Source organism: Schistocerca piceifrons, unplaced genomic scaffold (genome assembly GCF_021461385.2).
Source record: "Schistocerca piceifrons isolate TAMUIC-IGC-003096 unplaced genomic scaffold, iqSchPice1.1 HiC_scaffold_848, whole genome shotgun sequence".
Classification (NCBI taxonomy): Eukaryota; Metazoa; Arthropoda; class Insecta; order Orthoptera; family Acrididae; genus Schistocerca; species Schistocerca piceifrons.
This window is the reverse complement of record NW_025729111.1, coordinates 246,773-269,458: the sequence shown is the minus strand read 5'-3', so window position 1 is coordinate 269,458 and position 22,686 is coordinate 246,773. Positions and strand designations below refer to the sequence as shown.

The window sequence follows — 22,686 nt, the reverse complement described above, 5'->3', positions numbered from 1 at the left end:
CCGCGCTCGCGAGTGGCCGCTGTTAACTGTTGCGCTGCGCTTCAGTGTTTACATCGCTGTACTTGTGCTTCGCCGAGTGCCGTCTGTCCGTTAATCTCCGTGTTCGTTCCTGTTCCTTGTGATCTGATCGCTCTTTCTGGTCTTGCTGCTGCTACTTGGAATTTCGGTTGTTTAACCGAAATTGCTTCGCTGGATTAACCATGGCTACAAACCTCAGGAAGAATACTCTGGTATTTGCTTTTGACAAAGAATCCCGTCCTGTTCAGCCGACATCCCTGGAAATTGATGACTGGATTACACAGGTAATTGGTCTAAATTCTGAAACCGTTCATACCTGGCAACTGGATCAGGAAAAATACTGTGTTTTTGTCAAGTTAATCAGTGCTTCGACTGTTGATAAAGTGTTACGAAAGTGGGGCTATGAAGTAGATTTTGTGCATAGAAATGGTTATAAAAGCAAGGTTTCCATCTATAGAGCGGACATTCATTACAAAACCGTTCGTGTCTTGAATCTCCCCATTGAAATTGAAAATGATAAGATTAAGGAAGCTCTTTCAAACTACGGAGACGTTAAATCAATTGCAAATGTAAGATGGTCGCCTCGCTTTAAACTGCAGTGTTTTAACGGGGTCCGCTGTGTAGAGATGGACGTTAAGACGAATATTCCGTCTCACATAACTGTTTGTGGGTATAAGGCACAAATTGTTTATACAGGTCAGGAAGCTACATGTCATATATGTAACGAAACCGGCCACTTCAGACAGGAATGTCCGCGGCGAACTGTTGTGCTTAAAAGTAATTTGATACAGCGTCAGAAGCTTACCTTAAATGATCTGTTACCAAAGAATAGCCCGGAACAACTGGTTGAGGATGTTTACGCAGCGGGACAAGCTGATGTCTCCCTTCACGATAACAGTCAATTTCCCCCGTTAACAACAAAAGGAAACCCCGTTGCCACTACTCGTGAAACTGAAATGCAACCGAAAAAACGACCTCTGGAGCTAACTGATAGTTGCTCAGAGGACGAGCTGTCTTGTCCCACTCCCTCACTTCGCAAGCAAAAACAGTGCGATGAGAAGGCAGAGGAACCTGATGGCAAAATGCGAATGGAAACTAATGAACAGAAAGATAATACACATACGGTACCAGAAAATGAAAGGGGTGTAAGTAGCATTAATTTGCAAGAAACAACAGGTGCAGTAGCCGATTGCAAAGATCAGAATCTATCTGTTAATAAACAACTTCAGGGAGAGGATGCAAAACTGCAGTCTCCATTTGTTTCCCTCGATCAGAAAGTGAGTGAAATTAATAAAGAACGAGGAAGTGGTGGCCAAACTGAAATCACGGTCAACACCTCAGGGCAGGCGCCGGCAACCGAAATTGCGAAAGCGTCTGCTGCTGCTCCAGATAAGCCGCGAAGTAAAATACCGACGCAACCAAATGAGAATGTAGCTCGTAACCAAGGGAAGGGAAAATCCAGTAGGGGCGACCCAAGCCCAAAGAATGTTCAGTCCGAAACGGTCGTACACGAATCACTGGAGGAAAAATCAGAAAGTTTACCAGGAAATCAGTCTGCTTGCGGCACAAGAGAAAACATCAGAAGTAGAAAAAAACGGGACGGTAACTAATAAACTGATTGAAGTGTTATTCCATGTTCAGCCTTCCGAGAAAACTGTTACAGCTTAACTGAACCCTGAACCACAGTAAACTAAATTAGTTCAACAAAACAACTACATAGTGACAGCACAATGACGCAATCTTATTCTGTCACCACTATAAACATAAATAAAATCACGACCGGTTTGAAATTATCGGCCCTTAAGGAATTTTTGTACGAATCCGCGACTGATATTGCCCTGTTACAAGAAGTTCTAATTTCAGATTTGGTAATTCCCGGTTTTGTCAGTTACATAAATGTGTCTCCCGAAACAAGTGTTGGAACAGCTATTTTGGTAAGGGAAGGGATTACAGTAAGCGAGTTGGAACGACTGGAATCCGGAAGGGGAATAGGACTAAACATCTATGATGTGACTATCATCAACTTGTACGCCCCTTCAGGAAGTTCTCATCGAGCTGACAGGGCACGTTTCTTCAAAGATGACCTGATATACTTGTTAAGGAAATCACCAAGACAGTTATTACTTGGAGGTGATTTTAATTGTGTTTTAAATCGAAAAGATCAGTTACCTAATTTTAATTTCTCAAGTGAACTAAAACAATTAGTTACTGGTTTAGAATTAAAGGATATATGGGAAATCAAATACCCCTCCTCTGTTGAGTTCACTTATGTCACGGCAACATCACGTAGCAGGATTGATAGACTATATATTTCTAAAAATCTTGTAACTTCCGTGACAAAAGTAGAAACCGTTCCTACGTACTTTTCAGACCATTCAAGTGTCTTAGCTTGCATAAATCTAACAAGACAGCCGGTTCGCCGATTCAAGAATCAGTGGAATTTGAACACTTCCTTGTTAGTTAATCATGATTTAGAAGATCTGATTAAAGAAACATGGGCAATATGCCTGCGAGCCCGTAGTAGATATGCCACTGCTATTGACTGGTGGGTTAAAATGGCAAAGCCAAAGTTGAGGAAAGTTCTTATTCAATACAGTGCCCAGAGCGCAAGGGAAATGAAATGCACTATAGAGTATTACTATTCTGTTTTGAGAGATCTATATGATCAAGTCTCAGCAGGTTCCTCACTTCGGATAGCAGACATAAAAAAAGTCAAAGCCAAGTTACTTAATATCAAGAGAAGTCAAATGGAAGGGTTGAAGATAAAATCGAAGGCAAATTCGGTGTCAGCAGATGAAACTACTTCCCTATATCATTTAGTGAAGCATACGAAAAACGGGAGAAGGACTTTTATTGAAGAAATTCGAACAAAACACGGCACGATTCTCAGAACCCAGCAGGATATCATGGACGAGATTTATCGCTATTATTGCGAGCTATATTCTGTACATCAAAGTAGTGATACTTCCTTGGAAGAATTCCTTGACATCATAGCCCCACAGCTGACAGAAGATGACAACGAAAATTTTCTCGAGGTTGTCAGTGAAGAAGACGTGTATGAGACTCTGTGCGCCTCGCCACCAAAAAAATCCCCAGGACCGGATGGTCTGCCAGCAGAGTTTTACATCCGTTACTGGCCAATAGTAGGTGCGAAAATTACGGACATTGTAAATGAGGTTATTCAGGGTAAAATGATTCCGGCTGAGTTTAAGGAGAGTAAAATTGTTCTGGTGCCAAAAAATAATGGAAACAAAGATTTAAATAATTTTCGTCCAATTTCACTGCTGAATTCTGATTATAAATTAATAGCTAGAATAATAAACAAGAGAATTTCATGCCTTACAGATAAAATTATTAGTCAACATCAGAACTGTGCGCAAGGCAGAACCATTTTTCAAAATCTAGCGGAATTCAGGGATATCATTGCAATAACTTCTGTAACAAACATAAAGTGTGCTTTATTGTTTTTAGATTTTTATAAGGCGTTCGATGTAGTTAACCATGAATATCTTCTACAAACATTGAAGAAAATAGGTTTCAACGATAGGGTTATCCAGTTGATTAAGAACATAGCAACTGGAATAAATGCTAAAATAGCGGTGAATTGTCAACAATCCAGGCCGATGCAAATACAACGAGGTGTTCCTCAAGGAAGTCCTCTGTCCATGTCGCTCTTCGCAATTTCGCTGGAACCTTTCCTCCGACACGTCCATGCTACATTAAAAGGCTTAACATTATCAGGAAACAAAACAGTTATAAGAGCCTATGCTGACGATATAGGGGTCATTATAAGGAATAATGACGAGGTAACCACGCTAGCAAAAGTGATTGATTCGTACTGTAGAGCATCTGGAGCCAATGCAAACGGAAAAAAAAGTAAGATGTTAAATCTCAGAGGTTTTGATAATATCAACGTCGAGTGGGCAAAATTAGTCCGACAACATAAAACACTTCGGGTTCACCCTGACAGCATGTCGTATGAAAATGACGGCTTTAAATTGGAAAGTTGCAGCAGATAAAGTGCAAGGAGCCATTGTAGAGAATTTAACTCGATATATGAACCAAGTTCAACGAACACAGTATATCAACTCATGCATCCTTGCTAAGGCTTATTATACTGCCCAGCTGTTTCCAATACCGAGAATGATAGCGAGAAGAATAATGTCCAAAATCACAAAATTTTTGTGGAGAGGTGAAGTGTTCAGAGTACCTGCTGAAGTAGCCACTTTAGATCCTAAAAATGGTGGACTAGGATTAACTGACATAACGGATAAAGCCTCTGCTCTTTTTATCAAAAGGCAAGTTAATTTAATAAGAGACTCGCGAGAAAGCATAACCAGCCAACTTTTCGAGATCATTAAACCTCCAAGCCTGCTTCCCCCGATTGACGTGCAGAATATCAACAGTCGCTTACAGCACGTGAGGATTTTCTATGTTGAGTTTAGTTATGTCAGTGTCGAACTCAGGCAGTCCCGACACTTAACATCGAGAGCCATAATGCGGGAACGAAAGAAAAGCGAAGGAAGAAACAAAATAGAACGACAGTTTCCAAACATTGAGTGGACTGAGATTTGGAAGAACATTAGTTCTAATGTGCTCACGTCTAACATAAAAACGTCATGGTACAAGACAGTTAACAACATAGTTAGCACCAATGAAAGACTGCACGCAATCGGACTCTGTGAAACAAATTTATGTCAACAATGCCATCTAGTTGACACAGTAATTCATAGATATACTTGCAGTGGTCACATGAATAGTTGGAAGTGGATCCGGGAGCAAATAGCTCTGATTACAAGAACATCCCCTGAGTATATATCGCTGTCATTGATAAACAGGCCTGAAGCACGCTATTTCCCAGAAGCAAAAAATAACGCTGTGTACTGGTTGCTGGGAAATTTTGTTAACTACGTCCTTAACAAATTAGGATCCGATAGCATCATAGAGTTCAAGGTACACATGCTGTGTGAGTTCCACAAAATTAGAAGCTATTCGAATCACAAGAAAAAGTTCGGTAATATGCTAAAAATTGTATTTGAAAGAATGGGCATTGGTTAATATAAAAAAGAAGACTGTGTTGACAGTGATGTATTATAGTTACCTTAAGGATACTATTTAAGATTTTACAGTATATTTATTATGTGTGCTTTCTCTACTTCAGAGAGTAGTTTTTTGAAATTTATAAGCTAATGTACAGAACTTATGTGACATTGAGATTGTGTGTCTAATAGTGCCAAACACAAAACATGAAAGGTGCATTATTGGCTTATACTAGAAATTTGGAAACAGACAGTTTTTTATAGAAATTTCCTTATCGATTGGTTAAAACCATAAGATTCTATCCGATAAATGTAATATTCAATGGCTGGCACATTGCCCTGTTCATTTTTGCAGTGAAAGACTGATTATATAGATCTGATCACTTGAAATACTTAGATTCAATTAATGTCCAGAAAGTGTAGTTGGAAGGCTAGTCAACTTTATTATATATCTCCTTTCCGCCATTCTCAAGTATTTATGTTTAATTTAATTCTTTCTGGTGATTTAGTCAGTAACACAATCTTCTGCTGTCTTTCCTTAATGTCAGCGCAATTGAAATGATCAAACCGCTTTGTTTACATAACTTCATGTATGTATAACTTAGTATGTATTTGCAATGTGTAACATTGTTTTTTTTAATAAACGTTTTATATATATAAAAAAAAAAAAAAAGCGGTCTAAGGCGCCAGATTTAAGCTCTGGTTCCCGTAAGGGAGCGTGGGTTCGAACCCCACATCTGACAATGCATTTTAAACATTCTGAAACTAACATACTCCCGTGATCTTACAGAACAAGTAAATTATGCAGAAACACGCGAAGCACATTTTACTAGAGACGACAGTGACAGCCCGAGCGGTCGAAAAGAAATAGCGGAACATACTTTTCCCGCGTCGAGGTTTAGCTCTTCTTACGGACGTTTCCGTTGTTGTTGTGCTGTGGCTCTGGGTTCCAAGCGACAGCGAGAAAACCTCAACAGCAACGCATACGTGTTTAAAGGAATCGTAAGGCCTTAATAAAGATAGATGAAACGATGGCTCAGGTGCTGGAGATGTGAAGCGGCCGTATTGTGTGGGTAGTAAGCTCACTAAGTTAGTGTGTCATGCTAACAACGGGAAGGCTATGGGTTAGATCCCACCAAGGGCTATCCCATATTGCTTCCCTAAAAGGCAGCGCGAGAGACTGCCAGGCAAATCCCAAGTGATCTGTACAAGGACTAAGATGTCCGCACGTCTGGAAACGTTCTCGCCGACTTGTGTGCCACGCTGACGACACGGGTTCTCGTCCGATCACCGAAGTTAAGCAGCGTTTTTGCGTGCTTAGTACACGGCTCGGTGGCTAACTAGGAAGTCTGCGTGCTGTTGGATTCTTTAATTTTGCCTTTTCCCTTAGTTTTCGGTGTTGCTGCGCGGTAATGATACGGTTCAGCACGCTGGCCCCTCTCTTGCCTCTCGGGACCCAAATTCGCGAACCTGCGGCCACAGTCAAATGAAAGGGTCCGTTGCGCGTTTGTCGAGTTGGTCTCTCCCAGTCGTTTCTAGCGCCTGTCCTCTACATATACGCCCATTTGCAAGCGTCAGCTTTCGCAAAGTCGGGACAAGTCGACACATGGGGACACACGATGCTGTGAATCGCAATCCGCACTAGCCTACGCGGAGCTGGACGAGGGGCGAAGGAAAACCATTCGTAACACGACAGTTCGGAAATTCGACGATCGCGAGCGTTGGAAACACTCTCCTGAGTAAAGAAGACAACTTGCGTGCGGTGTCCGGGCTTCGAACCCGGATCAGCTACTTGGGAAGCAACCATGCTGACCGACACACCACCACCGCCTTCTGCTACGCGCTGCTTGCTCCGTGATGTGTCGCCTTCCCTCCTGGCGCCAGAGGCCGAAGGCAATCTCGCTGTAGGCGCTCAACGCCGAGTGGAAGGCGAGCACATCTGAACCCGTTTTCCTGGTGCTGCTAGGGCCATATACTGAAACTGAGCGCAGAACTAACTTTTACTGAAGAATCTGCCCTTTAATGCACATCAGGGCGAACACGAAATTTCTAATATGAAGTACTCACTGACGATCCAAAGACGCTTCAGTATGTACGCGTCGGTACCACCGGGGCAGTGCCTAAGTATTGTAAAGTGAAGGTCGACAGTTTGAGCCTCACAGGAAGTATTTCATTGGCTTCCCACGAGTGCGTTATGCACAGCGTGGCTGTTGCTAGGAAACGGCCTTATTTGCCGTTGGCTAATATCTAGTTTTCTTTGCATCAATGTGAAAATGTTCCTATTACTAAATACAGTTTTGCTAGTTACAGTTCAAACTAGAAACGACGGAAGAAAGCGGTCCAACGCGCCACATTCGTTCCCGAAGGGGAGGGTGCATTTCCTACGCCACGTCTGACATAGCGTCTTAAATTTTCTAAAACTGACATAATTCCATCCTACCGAAAAAAGAAACAGATTTCGCAGTGAGGTTCTTGCTAGAGATGGAAGGCTCTGGAGCTCTTGCCTCGCACGTCACATTGGCCGAGCGGTCTAAGGCGCCAGTTTTAAGCTCTGGTTCCCGTAAGGGAGCGTGGGTTCGAACCCCACATCTGACAATGCATTTTAAACATTCTGAAACTAACATACTCCCGTGATCTTACAGAACAAGTAAATTATGCAGAAACACGCGAAGCAGATTTTACTAGAGACGACAGTGACAGCCCGAGCGGTCGAAAAGAAATAGCGGAACATACTTTTCCCGCGTCGAGGTTTAGCTCTTCTTACGGACGTTTCCGTTGTTGTTGTGCTGTGGCTCTGGGTTCCAAGCGACAGCGAGAAAACCTCAACAGCAACGCATACGTGTTTAAAGGAATCGTAAGGCCTTAATAAAGATAGATGAAACGGTGGCTCAGGTGCTGGAGATGTGAAGCGGCCGTATTGTGTGGGTAGTAAGCTCACTAAGTTAGTGTGTCATGCTAACAACGGGAAGGCTATGGGTTAGATCCCACCAAGGGCTATCCCATATTGCTTCCCTAAAAGGCAGCGCGAGAGACTGCCAGGCAAATCCCAAGTGATCTGTACAAGGACTAAGATGTCCGCACGTCTGGAAACGTTCTCGCCGACTTGTGTGCCACGCTGACGACACGGGTTCTCGTCCGATCACCGAAGTTAAGCAGCGTTTTTGCGTGCTTAGTACACGGCTCGGTGGCTAACTAGGAAGTCTGCGTGCTGTTGGATTCTTTAATTTTGCCTTTTCCCTTAGTTTTCGGTGTTGCTGCGCGGTAATGATACGGTTCAGCACGCTGACCCCTCTCTTGCCTCTCGGGACCCAAATTCGCGAACCTGCGGCCACAGTCAAATGAAAGGGTCCGTTGCGCGTTTGTCGAGTTGGTCTCTCCCAGTCGTTTCTAGCGCCTGTCCTCTACATATACGCCCATTTGCAAGCGTCAGCTTTCGCGTCAGCCGAGCAAAGTCGGGACAAGTCGACACATGGGGACACACGATGCTGTGAATCGCAATCCGCACTAGCCTACGCGGAGCTGGACGAGGGGCGAAGGAAAACCATTCGTAACACGACAGTTCGGAAATTCGACGATCGCGAGCGTTGGAAACACTCTCCTGAGTAAAGAAGACAACTTGCGTGCGGTGTCCGGGCTTCGAACCCGGATCAGCTACTTGGGAAGCAACCATGCTGACCGACACACCACCACCGCCTTCTGCTACGCGCTGCTTGCTCCGTGATGTGTCGCCTTCCCTCCTGGCGCCAGAGGCCGAAGGCAATCTCGCTGTAGGCGCTCAACGCCGAGTGGAAGGCGAGCACATCTGAACCCGTTTTCCTGGTGCTGCTAGGGCCATATACTGAAACTGAGCGCAGAACTAACTTTTACTGAAGAATCTGCCCTTTAATGCACATCAGGGCGAACACGAAATTTCTAATATGAAGTACTCACTGACGATCCAAAGACGCTTCAGTATGTACGCGTCGGTACCACCGGGGCAGTGCCTAAGTATTGTAAAGTGAAGGTCGACAGTTTGAGCCTCACAGGAAGTATTTCATTGGCTTCCCACGAGTGCGTTATGCACAGCGTGGCTGTTGCTAGGAAACGGCCTTATTTGCCGTTGGCTAATATCTAGTTTTCTTTGCATCAATGTGAAAATGTTCCTATTACTAAATACAGTTTTGCTAGTTACAGTTCAAACTAGAAACGACGGAAGAAAGCGGTCCAACGCGCCACATTCGTTCCCGAAGGGGAGGGTGCATTTCCTACGCCACGTCTGACATAGCGTCTTAAATTTTCTAAAACTGACATAATTCCATCCTACCGAAAAAAGAAACAGATTTCGCAGTGAGGTTCTTGCTAGAGATGGAAGGCTCTGGAGCTCTTGCCTCGCACGTCACATTGGCCGAGCGGTCTAAGGCGCCAGTTTTAAGCTCTGGTTCCCGTAAGGGAGCGTGGGTTCGAACCCCACATCTGACAATGCATTTTAAACATTCTGAAACTAACATACTCCCGTGATCTTACAGAACAAGTAAATTATGCAGAAACACGCGAAGCAGATTTTACTACAGACGACAGTGACAGCCCGAGCGGTCGAAAAGAAATAGCGGAACATACTTTTCCCGCGTCGAGGTTTAGCTCTTCTTACGGACGTTTCCGTTGTTGTTGTGCTGTGGCTCTGGGTTCCAAGCGACAGCGAGAAAACCTCAACAGCAACGCATACGTGTTTAAAGGAATCGTAAGGCCTTAATAAAGATAGATGAAACGGTGGCTCAGGTGCTGGAGATGTGAAGCGGCCGTATTGTGTGGGTAGTAAGCTCACTAAGTTAGTGTGTCATGCTAACAACGGGAAGGCTATGGGTTAGATCCCACCAAGGGCTATCCCATATTGCTTCCCTAAAAGGCAGCGCGAGAGACTGCCAGGCAAATCCCAAGTGATCTGTACAAGGACTAAGATGTCCGCACGTCTGGAAACGTTCTCGCCGACTTGTGTGCCACGCTGACGACACGGGTTCTCGTCCGATCACCGAAGTTAAGCAGCGTTTTTGCGTGCTTAGTACACGGCTCGGTGGCTAACTAGGAAGTCTGCGTGCTGTTGGATTCTTTAATTTTGCCTTTTCCCTTAGTTTTCGGTGTTGCTGCGCGGTAATGATACGGTTCAGCACGCTGACCCCTCTCTTGCCTCTCGGGACCCAAATTCGCGAACCTGCGGCCACAGTCAAATGAAAGGGTCCGTTGCGCGTTTGTCGAGTTGGTCTCTCCCAGTCGTTTCTAGCGCCTGTCCTCTACATATACGCCCATTTGCAAGCGTCAGCTTTCGCGTCAGCCGAGCAAAGTCGGGACAAGTCGACACATGGGGACACACGATGCTGTGAATCGCAATCCGCACTAGCCTACGCGGAGCTGGACGAGGGGCGAAGGAAAACCATTCGTAACACGACAGTTCGGAAATTCGACGATCGCGAGCGTTGGAAACATTCTCCTGAGTAAAGAAGACAACTTGCGTGCGGTGTCCGGGCTTCGAACCCGGATCAGCTACTTGGGAAGCAACCATGCTGACCGACACACCACCACCGCCTTCTGCTACGCGCTGCTTGCTCCGTGATGTGTCGCCTTCCCTCCTGGCGCCAGAGGCCGAAGGCAATCTCGCTGTAGGCGCTCAACGCCGAGTGGAAGGCGAGCACATCTGAACCCGTTTTCCTGGTGCTGCTAGGGCCATATACTGAAACTGAGCGCAGAACTAACTTTTACTGAAGAATCTGCCCTTTAATGCACATCAGGGCGAACACGAAATTTCTAATATGAAGTACTCACTGACGATCCAAAGACGCTTCAGTATGTACGCGTCGGTACCACCGGGGCAGTGCCTAAGTATTGTAAAGTGAAGGTCGACAGTTTGAGCCTCACAGGAAGTATTTCATTGGCTTCCCACGAGTGCGTTATGCACAGCGTGGCTGTTGCTAGGAAACGGCCTTATTTGCCGTTGGCTAATATCTAGTTTTCTTTGCATTAATGTGAAAATGTTCCTATTACTAAATACAGTTTTGCTAGTTACAGTTCAAACTAGAAACGACGGAAGAAAGCGGTCCAACGCGCCACATTCGTTCCCGAAGGGGAGGGTGCATTTCCTACGCCACGTCTGACATAGCGTCTTAAATTTTCTAAAACTGACATAATTCCATCCTACCGAAAAAAGAAACAGATTTCGCAGTGAGGTTCTTGCTAGAGATGGAAGGCTCTGGAGCTCTTGCCTCGCACGTCACATTGGCCGAGCGGTCTAAGGCGCCAGTTTTAAGCTCTGGTTCCCGTAAGGGAGCGTGGGTTCGAACCCCACATCTGACAATGCATTTTAAACATTCTGAAACTAACATACTCCCGTGATCTTACAGAACAAGTAAATTATGCAGAAACACGCGAAGCAGATTTTACTAGAGACGACAGTGACAGCCCGAGCGGTCGAAAAGAAATAGCGGAACATACTTTTCCCGCGTCGAGGTTTAGCTCTTCTTACGGACGTTTCCGTTGTTGTTGTGCTGTGGCTCTGGGTTCCAAGCGACAGCGAGAAAACCTCAACAGCAACGCATACGTGTTTAAAGGAATCGTAAGGCCTTAATAAAGATAGATGAAACGGTGGCTCAGGTGCTGGAGATGTGAAGCGGCCGTATTGTGTGGGTAGTAAGCTCACTAAGTTAGTGTGTCATGCTAACAACGGGAAGGCTATGGGTTAGATCCCACCAAGGGCTATCCCATATTGCTTCCCTAAAAGGCAGCGCGAGAGACTGCCAGGCAAATCCCAAGTGATCTGTACAAGGACTAAGATGTCCGCACGTCTGGAAACGTTCTCGCCGACTTGTGTGCCACGCTGACGACACGGGTTCTCGTCCGATCACCGAAGTTAAGCAGCGTTTTTGCGTGCTTAGTACACGGCTCGGTGGCTAACTAGGAAGTCTGCGTGCTGTTGGATTCTTTAATTTTGCCTTTTCCCTTAGTTTTCGGTGTTGCTGCGCGGTAATGATACGGTTCAGCACGCTGACCCCTCTCTTGCCTCTCGGGACCCAAATTCGCGAACCTGCGGCCACAGTCAAATGAAAGGGTCCGTTGCGCGTTTGTCGAGTTGGTCTCTCCCAGTCGTTTCTAGCGCCTGTCCTCTACATATACGCCCATTTGCAAGCGTCAGCTTTCGCGTCAGCCGAGCAAAGTCGGGACAAGTCGACACATGGGGACACACGATGCTGTGAATCGCAATCCGCACTAGCCTACGCGGAGCTGGACGAGGGGCGAAGGAAAACCATTCGTAACACGACAGTTCGGAAATTCGACGATCGCGAGCGTTGGAAACACTCTCCTGAGTAAAGAAGACAACTTGCGTGCGGTGTCCGGGCTTCGAACCCGGATCAGCTACTTGGGAAGCAACCATGCTGACCGACACACCACCACCGCCTTCTGCTACGCGCTGCTTGCTCCGTGATGTGTCGCCTTCCCTCCTGGCGCCAGAGGCCGAAGGCAATCTCGCTGTAGGCGCTCAACGCCGAGTGGAAGGCGAGCACATCTGAACCCGTTTTCCTGGTGCTGCTAGGGCCATATACTGAAACTGAGCGCAGAACTAACTTTTACTGAAGAATCTGCCCTTTAATGCACATCAGGGCGAACACGAAATTTCTAATATGAAGTACTCACTGACGATCCAAAGACGCTTCAGTATGTACGCGTCGGTACCACCGGGGCAGTGCCTAAGTATTGTAAAGTGAAGGTCGACAGTTTGAGCCTCACAGGAAGTATTTCATTGGCTTCCCACGAGTGCGTTATGCACAGCGTGGCTGTTGCTAGGAAACGGCCTTATTTGCCGTTGGCTAATATCTAGTTTTCTTTGCATCAATGTGAAAATGTTCCTATTACTAAATACAGTTTTGCTAGTTACAGTTCAAACTAGAAACGACGGAAGAAAGCGGTCCAACGCGCCACATTCGTTCCCGAAGGGGAGGGTGCATTTCCTACGCCACGTCTGACATAGCGTCTTAAATTTTCTAAAACTGACATAATTCCATCCTACCGAAAAAAGAAACAGATTTCGCAGTGAGGTTCTTGCTAGAGATGGAAGGCTCTGGAGCTCTTGCCTCGCACGTCACATTGGCCGAGCGGTCTAAGGCGCCAGTTTTAAGCTCTGGTTCCCGTAAGGGAGCGTGGGTTCGAACCCCACATCTGACAATGCATTTTAAACATTCTGAAACTAACATACTCCCGTGATCTTACAGAACAAGTAAATTATGCAGAAACACGCGAAGCAGATTTTACTACAGACGACAGTGACAGCCCGAGCGGTCGAAAAGAAATAGCGGAACATACTTTTCCCGCGTCGAGGTTTAGCTCTTCTTACGGACGTTTCCGTTGTTGTTGTGCTGTGGCTCTGGGTTCCAAGCGACAGCGAGAAAACCTCAACAGCAACGCATACGTGTTTAAAGGAATCGTAAGGCCTTAATAAAGATAGATGAAACGGTGGCTCAGGTGCTGGAGATGTGAAGCGGCCGTATTGTGTGGGTAGTAAGCTCACTAAGTTAGTGTGTCATGCTAACAACGGGAAGGCTATGGGTTAGATCCCACCAAGGGCTATCCCATATTGCTTCCCTAAAAGGCAGCGCGAGAGACTGCCAGGCAAATCCCAAGTGATCTGTACAAGGACTAAGATGTCCGCACGTCTGGAAACGTTCTCGCCGACTTGTGTGCCACGCTGACGACACGGGTTCTCGTCCGATCACCGAAGTTAAGCAGCGTTTTTGCGTGCTTAGTACACGGCTCGGTGGCTAACTAGGAAGTCTGCGTGCTGTTGGATTCTTTAATTTTGCCTTTTCCCTTAGTTTTCGGTGTTGCTGCGCGGTAATGATACGGTTCAGCACGCTGACCCCTCTCTTGCCTCTCGGGACCCAAATTCGCGAACCTGCGGCCACAGTCAAATGAAAGGGTCCGTTGCGCGTTTGTCGAGTTGGTCTCTCCCAGTCGTTTCTAGCGCCTGTCCTCTACATATACGCCCATTTGCAAGCGTCAGCTTTCGCGTCAGCCGAGCAAAGTCGGGACAAGTCGACACATGGGGACACACGATGCTGTGAATCGCAATCCGCACTAGCCTACGCGGAGCTGGACGAGGGGCGAAGGAAAACCATTCGTAACACGACAGTTCGGAAATTCGACGATCGCGAGCGTTGGAAACATTCTCCTGAGTAAAGAAGACAACTTGCGTGCGGTGTCCGGGCTTCGAACCCGGATCAGCTACTTGGGAAGCAACCATGCTGACCGACACACCACCACCGCCTTCTGCTACGCGCTGCTTGCTCCGTGATGTGTCGCCTTCCCTCCTGGCGCCAGAGGCCGAAGGCAATCTCGCTGTAGGCGCTCAACGCCGAGTGGAAGGCGAGCACATCTGAACCCGTTTTCCTGGTGCTGCTAGGGCCATATACTGAAACTGAGCGCAGAACTAACTTTTACTGAAGAATCTGCCCTTTAATGCACATCAGGGCGAACACGAAATTTCTAATATGAAGTACTCACTGACGATCCAAAGACGCTTCAGTATGTACGCGTCGGTACCACCGGGGCAGTGCCTAAGTATTGTAAAGTGAAGGTCGACAGTTTGAGCCTCACAGGAAGTATTTCATTGGCTTCCCACGAGTGCGTTATGCACAGCGTGGCTGTTGCTAGGAAACGGCCTTATTTGCCGTTGGCTAATATCTAGTTTTCTTTGCATCAATGTGAAAATGTTCCTATTACTAAATACAGTTTTGCTAGTTACAGTTCAAACTAGAAACGACGGAAGAAAGCGGTCCAACGCGCCACATTCGTTCCCGAAGGGGAGGGTGCATTTCCTACGCCACGTCTGACATAGCGTCTTAAATTTTCTAAAACTGACATAATTCCATCCTACCGAAAAAAGAAACAGATTTCGCAGTGAGGTTCTTGCTAGAGATGGAAGGCTCTGGAGCTCTTGCCTCGCACGTCACATTGGCCGAGCGGTCTAAGGCGCCAGTTTTAAGCTCTGGTTCCCGTAAGGGAGCGTGGGTTCGAACCCCACATCTGACAATGCATTTTAAACATTCTGAAACTAACATACTCCCGTGATCTTACAGAACAAGTAAATTATGCAGAAACACGCGAAGCAGATTTTACTAGAGACGACAGTGACAGCCCGAGCGGTCGAAAAGAAATAGCGGAACATACTTTTCCCGCGTCGAGGTTTAGCTCTTCTTACGGACGTTTCCGTTGTTGTTGTGCTGTGGCTCTGGGTTCCAAGCGACAGCGAGAAAACCTCAACAGCAACGCATACGTGTTTAAAGGAATCGTAAGGCCTTAATAAAGATAGATGAAACGGTGGCTCAGGTGCTGGAGATGTGAAGCGGCCGTATTGTGTGGGTAGTAAGCTCACTAAGTTAGTGTGTCATGCTAACAACGGGAAGGCTATGGGTTAGATCCCACCAAGGGCTATCCCATATTGCTTCCCTAAAAGGCAGCGCGAGAGACTGCCAGGCAAATCCCAAGTGATCTGTACAAGGACTAAGATGTCCGCACGTCTGGAAACGTTCTCGCCGACTTGTGTGCCACGCTGACGACACGGGTTCTCGTCCGATCACCGAAGTTAAGCAGCGTTTTTGCGTGCTTAGTACACGGCTCGGTGGCTAACTAGGAAGTCTGCGTGCTGTTGGATTCTTTAATTTTGCCTTTTCCCTTAGTTTTCGGTGTTGCTGCGCGGTAATGATACGGTTCAGCACGCTGACCCCTCTCTTGCCTCTCGGGACCCAAATTCGCGAACCTGCGGCCACAGTCAAATGAAAGGGTCCGTTGCGCGTTTGTCGAGTTGGTCTCTCCCAGTCGTTTCTAGCGCCTGTCCTCTACATATACGCCCATTTGCAAGCGTCAGCTTTCGCGTCAGCCGAGCAAAGTCGGGACAAGCCGACACATGGGGACACACGATGCTGTGAATCGCAATCCGCACTAGCCTACGCGGAGCTGGACGAGGGGCGAAGGAAAACCATTCGTAACACGACAGTTCGGAAATTCGACGATCGCGAGCGTTGGAAACACTCTCCTGAGTAAAGAAGACAACTTGCGTGCGGTGTCCGGGCTTCGAACCCGGATCAGCTACTTGGGAAGCAACCATGCTGACCGACGCACCACCACCGCCTTCTGCTACGCGCTGCTTGCTCCGTGATGTGTCGCCTTCCCTCCTGGCGCCAGAGGCCGAAGGCAATCTCGCTGTAGGCGCTCAACGCCAAGTGGAAGGCGAGCACATCTGAACCCGTTTTCCTGGTGCTGCTAGGGCCATATACTGAAACTGAGCGCAGAACTAACTTTTACTGAAGAATCTGCCCTTTTATGCACATCAGGGCGAACACGAAATTTCTAATATGAAGTACTCACTGACGATCCAAAGACGCTTCAGTATGTACGCGTCGGTACCACCGGGGCAGTGCCTAAGTATTGTAAAGTGAAGGTCGACAGTTTGAGCCTCACAGGAAGTATTTCATTGGCTTCCCACGAGTGCGTTATGCACAGCGTGGCTGTTGCTAGGAAACGGCTTTATTTGCCGTTGGCTAATATCTAGTTTTCTTTGCATCAATGTGAAAATGTTCCTATTACTAAATACAGTTTTGCTAGTTACAGTTCAAACTAGAAACGACGGAAGAAAGCGGTCCAACGCGCCACATTCGTTCCCGAAGGGGAGGGTGCATTTCCTACGCCACGTCTGACATAGCGTCTTAAATTTTCTAAAACTGACATAATTCCATCCTACCGAAAAAAGAAACAGATTTCGCAGTGAGGTTCTTGCTAGAGATGGAAGTCTCTGGAGCTCTTGCAGTTCCGCTTTAGACGCCGTGCAGTGTGGACGTGCCTAGTCTTCCGCTCCGCCGTAGCGTTACGTATAGTGGACTATCGTTTTTGTTTACGTGTTGTGTTGCAACTTCTGTGAGTTTGTCTCCGTCGTTGTTTCGTACCTTGTGTTACTTTCTGTCCTTATTTCAGTGTTTTTTGTGTAGCGGTTTCGACCGCATATTTTGAAAATGTCGTCCCAGGTTATTCCTCGTCAGGCTACAGTTAGTTTTGCTTTTGACAAGTCAACCCGCCATGTGCAACCTAGTTCTCTTGAGATTCATGATTGGTTGGTAGATACCTTTGGTGTTCATTCGGATCAGGTGCACACTGCTTATTTTGATACCGAACTGTATGTTTTCTTTGTTAAGTTTATGGACCCACTTCAGGTTGATAAAATTCTTTCTAAATATGGTCATCAAGTTCTCTTTCGGCATCGGGATGATACTGTAAGTACCGTGCTGCTTTCCAATGCTTCCATCACGTATACCAATGTTCGTGTTTACAACCTTCCACCGGAGGTGGATAATGTCTATCTTAAGGAGGGTCTACAGAAGTATGGTGATGTAAAGAGCATTCGCCTTGAACGCTGGTCAAGCCAACATCGCCTGCAATGTTACAGTGGTATTCGTTCAGTCGAAATGCACGTTAAGCAGAATATTCCATCTCACCTGCAGATCGGTGGATATCGTGTCCATGTAACATATAGTGGTCAGGTGGGCACCTGTTTTTTGTGCAATGAAAGTGGTCACGTGCGTACCGACTGTCCGCGGAGAGTTTTTGTTTTAAAAAATTCTCTCGAACAGCGTCGCAAGTTAACGGTCGCTGACCTCGTTGCAGGTGGTTCTGCTCTTGGTGTAGCACAGTCCAGTGGTAGTAGCGCCCCTCCACAGGTTTTGCGCACCCCTGATACAGAATTTCCTCCTTTGCGTGCTAAATCTGATGTTGTTCCGTCTGTCCCTCAGGTGGGTGTGCCACTTTTGAATAATAAGAGGCGTCGCCCACACGATGGAAATAGTACGGATGAGGATCTCCCTGAGATGCCCCAGTCCGAGCGACCGGCATCCTCCGAGCCACTGTGTACTGTAGCTGCTCCCTGCCCTCCTGAGGTAGCGGTTCCGGTGGCGGCTGCTGGCGCCCCTCCGGCCTCCGACGCAGCTTCTCTCGAGTCGGGTCGTCGGTCGGGCCTGTTGGCGCCGTCTTCCGAACCGACTTCGATGTCACAACAAGTGGAGCCGCGACAACTTCCTGCTTCGCTGCCCCATACCTCTGCCAGCGGAGCTGCTCCGCTTCCTTCCAACTCTGCGGCCTCGGACCTTCCTGCTCACGTTTCGCCTCCGTGCAGTCCATGTTTGCCGGAAGCTAGTGCAGGTGTTGACCATTCCGTTTTGTCGGATGTTTCCCCCGCGACCCCGGATCCCGCATGTGGACCGGCGCGGGTGGTGTCGGATACAGAACTTGACCCTCCTACGTCACCGGCGGCTGAAGTTTCCTTGCCCGTCAGCCGACGCAAGTTACGCGTTCAGCCGAACGTTAATGCTGTTCGTAAAAAACCGAAACGTAAGGGATCCGCGGAACGGGGTAGCAGTCCCCCTCCCTCGGATGCCTCTGTCACCCCTGCTATGGACTGTGACGCTGGTGCGTCGGTGTAGGTGATTTGTTTTCTCGCTTTTCTCTCTATGGTTCAAGCATACACCTTTCTTACCTTAAATGTTAACCGTATTGAGTCCGACGTTCGCATTGCCTCTTTGCGGCAGTTTATTTACGACGCCTGTGCGGACGTAGTGTTTTTGCAGGAAGTGTTGTTTTCTGATCTCTCTCTACCTGGATTTCAAACTGTTTTTAATGTCGCGCCGGAATATTCAACAGGAACTGCTCTTTTCTTTCGAGAGGGCATTCCTATTACTGACATTGAATTCCTTGACTCTGGCCGTGGGATTGGTTGTCGTCTTTTTGATCTCCGCCTCGTTGTTTTGTATGCCCCCTCTGGTTCGGGTCACACTGTGGCTCGATCGCGCTTTTATAAAGAAGAGCTTATTTATCTTTTGCGCCAGAGTCCTCGGAGTCTCCTGCTCGGAGGCGATTTTAATTGTGTTTTACGCCCTGCAGACCATTCCCCCAATTTTAATTATTGCCGTGATTTACATGACTTAGTTCGTACGGTGCATCTGCGTGATGTTTGGGAACACAAATATCCAACCCTGGTGAAATATACGTTTTTTACCGCGTCCTCATGCAGTAGACTCGACAGATTCTATTTATCTGATTTTTTATGTGATAAAATTCTTTCTGTCGATGTTATTCCTACTAGTTTTTCTGACCATTGTGCTTTTACTGCAACTGTAAATCTTAGTCGCCAACCTGCAAAACTTTATCGTTCCCAGTGGATGTTAAATGTTTCCCACCTTGCCGACAGTGCTATGGATGATGTTATAAGTGGCGTGTGGGAGCGATGTCTTCGCTCTGTCCCGCGATACCCCTCCTTGCTGGTTTGGTGGACTGCGTTTGCCAAGCCCAAGATTCGTCAGACTTTGATTTTCTACTGTGCTGCTAGGACGCGTGATTTTAAGAACACGTATGAATATTACTACTCTGTCCTGCGTGAACTATATGACGCGGCGGGTACCTCTCCACTGCGGATCCATGATGTTCGTCGTATTAAAGCCAAGCTCTTGAGCCTTAAACGACGACAGATGGATGGTCTGCGAGTTAAGTCGAAACCTCACTCTCTTGTTGAAGGTGAACTGACATCCTTGTACCACCTGCTACGGCATCAGACTCGTCGTCGTCGCTCCTTCATCTCTTCTCTTACGGTGGATGATGGGCGACAGCTTATTGCACAGGAGGAAATGGTTCGTGCTCTTCATCAGTATTACACTAGTCTATATTCTGCCGATGATTCTGGTGAGTCTCTTTCGGAAGATGTCTTTGGGGATCTAACTGCGACGATCGCGCCTGAGGCGAACGGCGAATTTCTCCGGGAGTTCCAGGTAGATGATGTTTTCGATTTTATTGCTCGCTCTCCGTCCAGTAAATCGCCGGGTCCAGACGGCCTGCCTAAAGAATTTTATCTCCGTTTTTGGCCTCTTTTGGGTGGCATTTTTATGCAGATTTTAAATGAGATTGTCAGGGGGATGGATGTGCCTGCCGATTTTAAAGTAGGCAAAATTGTTTTAATTCCGAAGTCCTCTGGTCGTTTATCTGCTGCCAATCTTCGTCCGCTCACATTGCTGAATTTTGACTATAAGACAGCTGCTAGAGCGCTCAATAGCCGGTTGTCTTCTCTGCTTCGGGGTGTGATTGGTGCACATCAATGTTGTTTTCATGATAAATCTATTCTGACACCAGTAGCCGAATATCGGGATGTTGTCTCGGTTGCGGCGGTTACAAACGTACATTGTGCCTTTGCCTTCCTTGATTTTTATAAGGCTTATGATCACGTCAGTCATGTGTTTTTAGATCGTGTTTTAGGCACAATAGGTTTTAACGCTTCATCACGTGGTGTTCTTGGCAATTTGTATAGGGGAATAACAGCTCGGGTGTCAGTCAATGGGCAGCTGACGCCGCCCATTGCTATCCGCCGCGGAGTGCCTCAGGGTAGTCCGCTCTCTATGTCTTTATTCGTATTGTCCCTGGAATCGCTGCTTCGGACTATTGCTCTCAAGCTTCAGGGTATGTCCCTCTCTGGTGGGAAGCTCTCTGTTAAGGCATATGCGGATGATGTCGTTGTTCTCCTCCGTCAACGTGATGATATCCCGTTGTTGAAAGGGGCGGTTGATGCATACTGTCGTGTCTCTGGAGCGCGTCTCAATCAGGGTAAATGTAAGTTCCTTGATATTCGAGGATTTCGCGATGCTGACGTCCCTTGGGCCACTTTTGTCGATCGCCATACGTCCTTGGGGATTATCATTGATCGGTGTCCTCTAAAAATGGCGGCTCTCAATTGGAAATCTGTCACCGAGAAGATACAGGGGGCTCTGATGGTCCATGAGCAGCGCTCTGCTACCATTTTGCAAAAAGTCAGAATTTTAGACACCTACGTTCTATGTAAAGCTTATTATGTTGCTCAGCTGTTCCCACTTCCCATGATGGTGGCGAAAAGGTTGCGCCAATTGTCTAGCAGGTTTATATGGAAGGGCCATCTATTCAAGTTACGTTACGAGGTAATGACGAAACCGCGTCTCTCCGGAGGCTTGGGCCTCTCTGACATTACTCGCAAGGCGTCTGCTTTGTACGTCCGCCGAACGACTCTAATTGTTACGCAAGAAGTGACTTCAATTACATCCAGGCTTTTTACTGTTGTGCGTCCGGAGAGCCTTGCTCCACCTGTCGATGTCGGACGCCTAAATTTTAAGTTGAAACACATTCGGGAATTTTACATTGCGGTGAGTTACCTCGGTGACGTCTTCTTGCGGCGACCGGTGCCAACGACCAAGGGCTTGATTGCCCGCTGGGAGGGGCTGGCCGGTCCCAATCCAATAGAACTGGCGTCTCCATCTGTGTCCTGGAGGAACGTCTGGAAGAACGTTAGTCTGCCGATCCACTCTGTGGCCGTGGCGTCCACGTGGTATAGGGTAATAAATAATTTGGTTCCCACCAATGTACGACTGCACCGTGTTGGTCTTTCTGACACGGACACCTGTACTCGGTGTGGTCTCCTGGATACCCTTGAACATCGATTCACCTGCTGTGGGCACCTTGCTAATTGGCGTTGGCTCAGGAAACAACTTGCTTTTGTCACTAGGTCTGCTGAAGCCGCTTATACTATTGACATCATCGTCCGGCCCGATTCTTCCTTTTTTCCGCGGACGAAGCTCCATACCGTAATGTGGTTGATTGGCCATTTCGTACATTTTGTCAACAGTTGTCATGAAGAGGATGGACACCTAGCGTTTCGGCAGTACATGCTTACTGCTTACTGGCAGCGCTTGCGATTGCCAGGCCTCCGAGATGATTTTGCCAATATGCTTAGCCTGACATTTGAAGGAGAGGGTGTTGGCTAAGGTCACCTGTGTGAGCCATTTTCTTTTACACTGTTTCTGGATTTGCCGCCTTTATATATGTTTCTTCTCTACACCAGGACTGAAATTTTCGTGTTTTAATCTTTATTTCAGTCAGCAGTCTACATTATATAGTCACGTTTTAGGATTTTAATTTCAGTACTGTAAAAAAAAAAAAAAAAAAAAAAAAAAAGTGGCTAGGATACCTGGCTCTCACCCAGGAGGCCCGGGTTCGATTCCCGGTACCGGAAAAGCGCGTTTTTGTTGCTCCTCTTATGCGACTTGTCTCGAAAAAAAAAAAAAAAAAAAGTTGGTTAGAGCGTCGTGCTAATAACGCGAAGGTCGTGGGTTCGATCCCCCCACGGGCCACTACTCTTTTACTACTACGAAAAGGCAGCGCCGATTTCAGCTGGCGAGTGTGATGACCAAAAGATCATCACCCTGCGTGGAAGTTGATAGAGGATCCGAACCCGACTCGTCGGGAAGCGCTACAGCATTCACTCGGCAATCGCCATAATATCTTGAATACACTGGTTCTCAACCGATAAAAAAAAAAAAAAAAAAAAAAAAAGGGGTATGATTCCTGCTTCGGGTGCAGGAGGTCCCGGGTTCAAATCCCGGACGAGCCCTTGCGTTTTGTACAACGGTGCGGTAACAAATCGCATGGCGGCGGCTGTTTCGCGCATTTCCAGGCCTCCAAGTCAGCGCTAAAATCCGACAACCAGTTCTGAAACCGTTTCATGTTTCATTTGAGCCATGTGCACCCTGCTGATGGAACGTTTGAAGTTGATTTAAAT

The 22,686-nt window shown here is 47.1% G+C and overlaps 5 non-coding genes across 5 annotated transcripts; all 5 read left to right on the top strand.

The window, feature by feature from the left end:
- The first annotated feature begins 7,568 nt into the window (after positions 1 to 7,568).
- Positions 7,569 to 7,652, top strand: Trnal-uaa. Its single transcript has one exon. It is a non-coding gene; the product is annotated as a tRNA-Leu (tRNA).
- A 1,779-nt stretch (positions 7,653 to 9,431) lies between these two features.
- Trnal-uaa lies at positions 9,432 to 9,515 on the top strand. The gene has a single exon. It is a non-coding gene; the product is annotated as a tRNA-Leu (tRNA).
- A 1,779-nt stretch (positions 9,516 to 11,294) lies between these two features.
- On the top strand, positions 11,295 to 11,378 carry Trnal-uaa. The gene has a single exon. It is a non-coding gene; the product is annotated as a tRNA-Leu (tRNA).
- A 1,779-nt stretch (positions 11,379 to 13,157) lies between these two features.
- Trnal-uaa lies at positions 13,158 to 13,241 on the top strand. Its single transcript has one exon. It is a non-coding gene; the product is annotated as a tRNA-Leu (tRNA).
- A 1,779-nt stretch (positions 13,242 to 15,020) lies between these two features.
- Positions 15,021 to 15,104, top strand: Trnal-uaa. Its single transcript has one exon. It is a non-coding gene; the product is annotated as a tRNA-Leu (tRNA).
- The last annotated feature ends 7,582 nt before the right edge of the window (positions 15,105 to 22,686 follow it).